Below are 8,902 nucleotides of genomic sequence, written 5' to 3'. Positions count from 1 at the left end.
ACCTTCTAGGCGACCCAGCCGCTTGAGGGCCCGGAAGTCTGTAAAAAACCGCGCGTGCGCGCTGACGGAAGGGCGGCGCTATGGCGTGGCCTGCGCCGAGCGCTTCCGGCAAAGGGAGGGGTAAGGTAAGTTTCGGGCCAGGGCGAGAATTCAGTGACCACGGGGTGGAGCGTGCCTGACGGAGCGAGCCCGGCAATCGGCGGGTTGTGAAACGTGGCCTGGCCCGACGCTCACCGTCTGAGGGCGGGGCTCGAGCGGGGCCTGGGTGCGGCGCTTCCGGGAACGACCCGGACACACGCACGGGCCCGAAGTGGGCCGCAGTTCCGGGAGACGGGTTGGGGCGAGCGCTTCCGGTAATGGGAGGGAAACGGATAAGATCCGTCGAGACGGGAGGGCGGGGCCGGGCGGAAGCTGGGCTGAGAGTTTCGGGCTCTGGGCGCGCCCCAGCTATCCCCCTGGCTGGACCTTCAGGGGCGAGGCCAGGACCGCGGGACGGGGGCCTGGGTGGGGCCTGGTCTCCTCCGGCCCGCCCCCAGGACCTTCTTTGGAATTTCTTTCTTTGGAATTTCCAATCCTTTGAGTTTCTGTTGCGTCCTGTGGGACAGGGGTACTGCCTGCCTATTTTAAGTTGATGTCTCCAACAGTCTAAGGTAGAGCTATAGTCGTTTGGACCACTTGTGTTGAAAGCTAACGTGTTTACGTTTTCTCAAGGTGAGACGGTTTTCGTTAAAAACGGTTTTGTCCTAGAGGTAGAGACGCTGCTCCTTGGAGAGGCCACCCAGACTCCGTGGTCTGGGACCCCGTCGTCGGTGGGGAGTCGATGTGGGGCCTCGGCTGGATCCAGGAACTTAGGCTGGATCCAAAATGTGGGGCCAGGGCTGGATCCAGAATTTAAGCAATTTAACTAAGGAAGGAGTGCACCTGTCTGTACAAGGGATGCAAATGGGAATGTGAAATGTGAAAACCTACCGATGCAAAATATGCCATTTTTACCAACATTTTTCCAGCCACAATGCTATGAAACTAGAAATCAGTCATAAGGAAAATTCTGGAAAGAACACAAATACATGGAACATGCTACAATCAATGAGTCAAACAAGAAATCAAAGAAGAGATCAAAACTTACATGAAAACAAATGAAAAAAAACAATAGTCCAAAATATTTGGCGTGCAGCAAAAGCAGTTCTAATAGGAAAGTAATACAGGCCTACCTCAAGAAGCAAGAAAATCTCAAACAACTAACACTTGAGGGAGCTAGAAAAAGCAGAACAGACAAAACCCAAAACCAGCAGAAGGAAGTAAATAATAAAGATTAGAGCAGAAATAAATGAAATAAAAACTAAGAAAACAATAGAACAAAGAAACCAGGAGCTGGTTCCTTGAAAAGATCAACAAAATCAATAAACCTGTAGCTGGACTCCTCAAAAGAAAAAAAAAAAAGGAGAAACTGTACTCTGATAAACAAAACCAGATATGAAAGAGGAGAAATAACAACTGACACCACAGAAATACAACTGTAAGAGAATATTATGAGAAACTATATGCCAACAAATCAGACAACCTAGAAGATATGGATAGGTTCCCAGAAACTTATAAATTACCAAAACTGAAGCAGCAAGAAATAGAAAATTTGAGCGACCAATTACCAGCAATGAAACTGAATTAGTAATCAAAACACTCCCAATAAACAAAAGTCCAGGACCATATGGCTTCACAGGCAATACTCTGATACCAAAACCAGATAAATACACCACAAAAAAAAAAAAAAAAAAGAAAAGAAAAATACAAGCCAATATCCTTGATGAACATAGATACAAAAATCCTCAACAAAATACTAGCAAACCAAATCCAAAAATACATTTAAAAAATCATTCACCACAATCAAGCAGAATTTATTCCTGGGATGCAAGCATGGTTCGATATTCACAAATCAATGTGATATATCACATCAGTAAGAAAAAGTATAAAAAACATATGATTATTTCAATAGATGGAGAAAAAGCATTTGACAAAGTACAATATCCAATCATAAAAACCCTCAACAAAATAGGTTTAAGGGGAACATACCTCAACATAATAAAAGGCCTTATATGGAAAACCTGTAGCTAACTCAATGGGGAGAAACAGAGCTTTTCCCCTACGGTGAGGAAAACGACAAGGATGTCCACTCGCACCACCCTTATTCACCATAGTACTGGAAGTCCTAGCCACAGCAATCAGACAACAACAAAAATAAAAGTCCTCCCATTACTAAGGAAGAAGTAAAACTTTCACTATTTGCAGATAACGTGATACTATACATAGAAAAACTGTAAACACTCCACCAAAAAACTACTAGAACTTATACATTCAATAACGCTGAAGGATATAAAACCAATGTGCAGAAATATGTTACATTTCTATATTCCAGTAATGAAGCAACAGAAAGAGATATTAAGAAAACAATCCCATTTACAATTGCACCAAAAATAATAAGATGCCTAGGCATAAACTTAACAAAAGAGATGAAAGACTTCTACTCTGAAAACTATAAAACACTGCTGAAAGAAACCAAGGACAACACAATGAAATGGAAAGACATTCCATGCTCATGCATTGGAAGAATATTAAAATGTCTATACTACCCAAAGCAATCTACATATTTAATGCAATCCCTATCAAATTATCAACAGCATCTTTCACAGAACTAGAACAAACAATCCTAAAATTTGTATGGAACCACAAAAGACCTTGAATAGCCAAAGCAGTCTTGAAAAAGAAAAACAAGGAGGGGAGGGGAAGGGAAATAAAAAAAATAAAGAGAAAAACAAAACTGGATGTATCACAATACCAGACTTAAACTTATATTACAAAACTGTAGGAATCAAAACCTTATGGTACTGGCACAAAAACAGACACATAGATCAATAGAACAGAATAGAAAACCCAAAAATAAACCCACAATTATATGGTCAATTAATCTTTGACAAAGGAGGCAAGAATATGCAATGGGAAAAAGACAGTCTCTTCAGCAAATGGTGTTAGGAAAACTGGACAGCTATACATAAAGGAATGAAATTGGACCACTTACTTAGACCATACACAAAAACTCACAATGGATCCATGATCTAACTGTGAGACCTGAAACTAAAAATCCTAGAAGAGAGGCAGTGATTTCTCTGACATTGGCCATAGCAACATTTTTCTAGATATGGCTTCTTAAGCAAGGGAAATAAAAACAAAAATAAACTATTGGGACTATATCAAAATAAAAAGCTTCTGCACAGTGAAGGAAACAATCAACAAAACTAAAAGGCAACCTATGGAATGGGAGAAGATATCTGCAAATGTCTTATCTGATAAAGGGTTAGTATCCAAAATATATAAAGAACTGATACAACTCAACACCCAAAAAACAAATAATCCAATTAAAAAATGGGCAGAAGGCATGAATAGACATTTCTCCAAAGACGACATCCAGATGGCCAGCAGATACTTGACAAGATGCTCAACATCACTCATCATTAGGGAAATGCAAATCAAAATTACAATGAGCTATCACCTCACACCTGTCAGAGTGACTAAAATCAAAAACAGGAAAAAAACAAGAGCTGGTGAGGATGTGGAGAGAAAAGAAACCCTCTTGCACCATTGATGGGAATGCAAACTGGTGCAGCCACTGTGAAAAACAGTATGGGGGTTTCTCAAAAAGTTAAAAATAGAACAACCCTATGATCCATTAATTGCACTGCTGGGTATTTACCTCCAAAATACAAAAACAGTAATTTTCAAAAGGATACATGCACCCTGACGTTTACTGCAACATCATTTACAATGGCCAAATTATGGAAGCAGCCCATGTCCATCAACAGATGAATGGGTAAAGGAGTTGTGGTGAATGTATACAATGGAATATTTTTCAGTCATAAAAAAGAATGAAATCTTGCCATTTGTAACGACATGGTTAGAGCAAGAGAATACAATGCTAAGTGAAATAAGCCAGTCAGAGAAAGACAAATGGCATATGATTGCACACGTATGTAGAATTTAAGAAACAAAACAAACAAGCAAAGGGAAAAAAGATAAACTAGGAAACAGACTCTTAACTATTGAGACCAAACTGATGGTTACCAGAGGAGAGGTGGGGGGGAGGTGGGCTAAATAGGTGAGGGAGATTAAGGAATGCACTTCCAGATGAGCACTTGGTGAGGCATGGAAGTGTTGAATCACTATATTGTACAACCTGAAATTTTATTACACTGTATATTAACTGGAATTTAAATTTTAAAAACTTAATAGAACAGTAAAACAAAACAAACAAAAAACACCTAGCACCAAACAATTTCAAGTTTCTGTCTTTACAGGGAGAGGAGAGAAAAAAGAAAGCAAGACTGATGCTAATTTATAAGGCAAATAACTTTTTTTTCTTTCAGCTCTTAAAAATCTGCCTGAAGACCACCAAAGAACACTGCCACATATTTAAAATATCAGCCTGGTTCTCCTGCTCACTCTCCACTCTATGCACTATAATTCAATAAGGGCAGAACGGTGGAAGTGTGCAAGGGTGAGAGGAAACTGGAGACAGATGGCCTCAGGGTGACAGGTAACCCCTGAAACCTGATGGCCCACAACAGTCGATCATTGCACACCTACACGACCTTAGTGCCTCACCCCAAACTCGCAGAAGAGTGCCCATTGAAAAGAAACCACTTTTCTTTGAGGGTTTATCCTGTTTCCTCCAGACTTAAGATTTCAAAGGAAGGTGAAAGGGGGGAAGAGGACTTAAAAAGGATGGTGGAGTAATTAAAAAGAAGAGATGATTTTTCCAAAGCTGTAGCCTCTGCCCTAAAAGTGATCAATCCATACTAACCTGGGAGAAAGTGTTAAAAAGAGCTCCATCTAAGACCCCAAAGGAATACACCCTCGAGAAAGTACAGGAAGACAAAAATGTCAACTTGATTTTCAAGAAGCATCACTCCGCTGGTGTGACCCAGACACCACCACCCAGCACCTGGACCCTGCCGTGCCCCCAGTGAAAGTGGGAAAGGAACTACATGGAAGGTTCCAAGTGCAGACTGTGAGGCCTCCAAGCACCCCGGACTCCAGGAGGCCCTGGTGGGGCCACCATGTGCCAGTTAAGGCCTGGGACTGGAAGGCTCTCCTGTGGCCGCCCCTGGTGGCAGTGAGCTGCAGTTTTCCATCCCAGCATGCTTCCTCCCTCACAGGAGCCTGACTCCCCCTCAGGACGCCCCCCCCCCCTTTCCCCAAAACATTCAGCTTTCAGCTAAGTTGCTCAGGAAACAGGCCAGCTTTCTCAATGCCAAGCCTCAGTCCTTAGGGCTCCCAAGGGTGTTGGGTGTGGGCAGGCATAGCATCCCCATGTCCTCCCTGGGGTCCAGCCAACACTGGCTATCATGATCACTCAAGTCCCCAATTCCCAGGGGCTTTGGTGGCTACTGGCAAGCTCTCCGGGATCCAAGTGGCTACATCTAGAAAGCGTTCATGCAGCCACCACTGGGGTGGGTGGTGTGCCTACCTGGTTCCAAGGGAGTATGAAAAGGGGACTGTGGATGGGCTCCCAAAGAGTCCATTGTGAGAAAGGGAGAGTCCCAATATGTGGACCCATTGCAGGTACTGGAAAGCAGGAGCTAGGGGAAGTGAAAGTGAGAAGTGCTGCTACTTGTGGGAGTTTTCCTCGTGATAAAAATAATAATTACTGGGCGCCTGGGTGGCTCAGTTGGTTAAGTGACTGCCTTTGGCTCAGGTCATGATCCTGGAGTCCCTGGATCGAGTCCCGCATCGGGCTCCCTGCTCGTCGGGGAGTCTGCTTCTCCCTCTGACCCTCCTCCCTCTCATGCTCTCTGTATCTCATTCTCTCTGTCTCAAATAAATAAATAAAATCTTTAAAAAAAAAATAAAAAATAATAATTACTAATAGAGTATTAAAAACTTAGACTAGGGCGCCTGGGTGGCTCAGTTGGTTAAGCGACTGCCTTCGGCTCAGGTCATGATCCTGGAGTCCCGGGATCGAGTCCCGCATCGGGCTCCCTGCTCAGCAGGGAGTCTGCTTCTCCCTCTGACCCTCCTCCCTCTCATGCTGTCTCTCATTCTTTCTCTCTCAAATAAATAAATAAAATCTTTAAAAAATAAAAACTTAGACTAGTAACATTAACAATAAACATATCCAGGAACTTATAATATCTTTGAATGACACTAAAGGACCCTGCACTTTGATATGGCTGTTGTGTCTGTTCCTCTTATGTACAAACACATCACCAAGGGGAGAGATGCTGCTAAAAATTATAGAACTATGATCATTTCTAATGGGGAACCAATGGTAAGTGGAGAATATCGAACTGCAGTGGACATGATAAATGCAGCCCATACATCATATTCCCATGCAGGATCCTCTGACTCTTAAGACAAAAGAATTTTATCAGTCACTGTAAGCTGGCAGAATGGCTTCAGGAATGTGGCCATCGGAACAATCTTCTTATCACAGACAGGATTCACAATCACTGGAAATTTCTCTCTTCTCTACCATTATCTCCTCCTTTACTCTACTGGGCGCAGGGTGAGATCCACAGATTTGATGCTCAAGCACCTGCTTAGAGCCAACTCTAGCCCTGCTTTCTAAAGGAGTCAGTCCCCAGACAGTGGCAGCTCTTGATTTGAAAGACTTCCTTGATGATGTCAGATGCAAACTTGTTTTCTATCTTCACAGGGTGGGAACGGGTGTGTCCATCAGCAGCACCTGCCTCTTGGGTATCTTCCAGGCCATCACAATCAGCCCCAGAAACTCCACATGGGCAGAACTTAAAAGTAAAACCTCCCAGGCGCATTGGCTCCTTTGTTTCGTTGTGCTGGATCCTGCCAATACTGGTAAATCTCTCTTTTCCTGTGTGTGTGACTGGCAAATGGAACAATGCAAACATCACAATGCAAAAGGATTTGGGATACTGTTCTGGGGTAGGTAATAACAAAACCACACTATCACTACAGGCAACATTGTTATCATTCTCTGATATCTGCTGCTTGGGGGTCATGCTGTGAGCCAGTGGCTCCATGGTTTCCATCTTGCATAAGCACAAGCAGTGGGTCAGGAACGTTCATACAAACAATCTCTCCCCAAGATGCATCCCCAGGTCCACAGTCACCCAAAGAATCCTTGTCCTTGGGAGCACCCTTGTATCATTTTATACCGTCTTCCACCTTCCAAGTCTGCACTGTTCTTATTAATAATCCCAGTTGGTTGCTGGTGAACATCTCTGCCTTGAACAACAGATTTTTCCCAACTGTAGGCCCCTTTGTTCTCATGAGCCATGGCTCCAGTGTGTCCAGGCTCTGTTTTGTCTGGACAAGGAACTAAATCTCCTGATGTCATGAGAAACCTAAAGTGGGGCACCTGGCCAGCTCATTCAGTAGAGCATGCAACTCTTCATCATGGTCGTAAGTTCAAGCCCCACACTGGGGCTTGAGTTTAACATAAAAAAAAAAGAAATGAAACACAGTTATGTTCATGCACAGCATCCATTGTTTATTTACTCCTCTTCACAGAGTTCTACAGTGATGACAGTCACCTTACAAAAGCTCTTGGACTGAAGTTGTGTCCAATAATAAACCATAAATACAACAACTGTAAATGGAGTACTATGTAATTATTATTTAAATCCTTACATAACTGTTAGTCATGTTTATAGTGGAGCAGTTCGAGTCTATGAAATAAAAAAGACGTGGATCTCACACAACCTGGATATTATGGGGATGTCTCTGAGCATAGAACTTCCAGTTTGACGTAATGTATTTATCCAGAAATTAACTAAGCATGGAATGTCTGGTAAAGTTCCATGGAAAAGGAACAGTATGTGAGATGGCCATTCAAGAAACTGAATAAACAAAATGTTCTCTGGGAAAAATGAAACAGAATGGGGTGAAGTGAAAATGGAAATCAGGTTCAGGTAGTAGGTGTATTTGGGGCCAAGGTATGAAATTAGTACATTACAACCTTATAGAGATGGTGGTTGTTGGAAAGATAATTATATGAAGGGAGAGAAGCACAGTATTTTTTTCCTGTAGATTAAACTGCAGCGGGAAAAATGACAGCACGAAGATGTATGGCTAATTGTTTAAATGACATCAGGTGACTGAGAGACAAAAAGGCAAAACGTGAGGGTAAAGTGGCATGGATTTTGGCAACTGCAGAGGACAGACTTTTCTGTATCACGTGAAGATGACAATTCTCATGTTGGAAAGAAAGAAACCTGGGGGCACTCATGTCTGTCAGGAGGAAGGAAGTGGAGTTTTTGACTGAACCTGTAGCAGCTCAGGACAGTCATTCAGAAGGAAAGTCAGGAATCCTGTTTGTTTATGTGCAGTCTGTGGCAGGAGGGTTTCCGCAAGGACAAAACAGTTGTTACTCAAGTACAGGAAAAATTACAATATAGCTAGCGCTGTATTTACCTAATGAAGCTGCAGTAAAATATTAAGGATTCAATAATTTGAAGAGAATTCGTTGGACATAATGAATCTTGTTATATTGAACCCTATGGCACAAAAATAGAGAAATACTATTTTTAAGATTAGAGCCACTCAGAAATATTTATCATGTTAGACCACAAATCAAGATGCAATACACACACACACACACGTACATGTCTCTGTGTCTGAATGTGTACGTGCGGTGCGTTGTTAGATTGTTATTCATCAATAGTACTGGAAAACTGTACATTAATATGAGAATAGTACCACTTGCAATGATTATAATGACAACCTACATTAATCTTATTATACAGTCCTGTTGGCAGTTTACTAGGTTGAAATGCCATGAGATTATATTTCATTATTTTACTTTAATCCTAATGTTTTAACTTGTGGAAAAAAAAATCACTGAATAGGGTCAAACAATGTTAGATTCTATCAAGAG

General features: G+C 42.2%; 1 pseudogene; it reads left to right on the top strand.

Moving 5' to 3' along the window:
* Nucleotides 1-7,440, top strand: part of LOC117997986 — a 9,081-nt pseudogene extending 1,641 nt beyond the window's left edge.
* The last annotated feature ends 1,462 nt before the right edge of the window (nt 7,441-8,902 follow it).

The sequence above is a fragment of the Mirounga leonina genome, unplaced genomic scaffold, assembly GCF_011800145.1.
Source record: "Mirounga leonina isolate KUSES-001 unplaced genomic scaffold, KU_Mleo_1.0 Mir_376, whole genome shotgun sequence".
Taxonomy (NCBI): Eukaryota; Metazoa; Chordata; class Mammalia; order Carnivora; family Phocidae; genus Mirounga; species Mirounga leonina.
The sequence above is the reverse complement of the archived record's forward strand: the minus strand, read 5'-3'. Positions and strand labels throughout refer to the sequence as shown.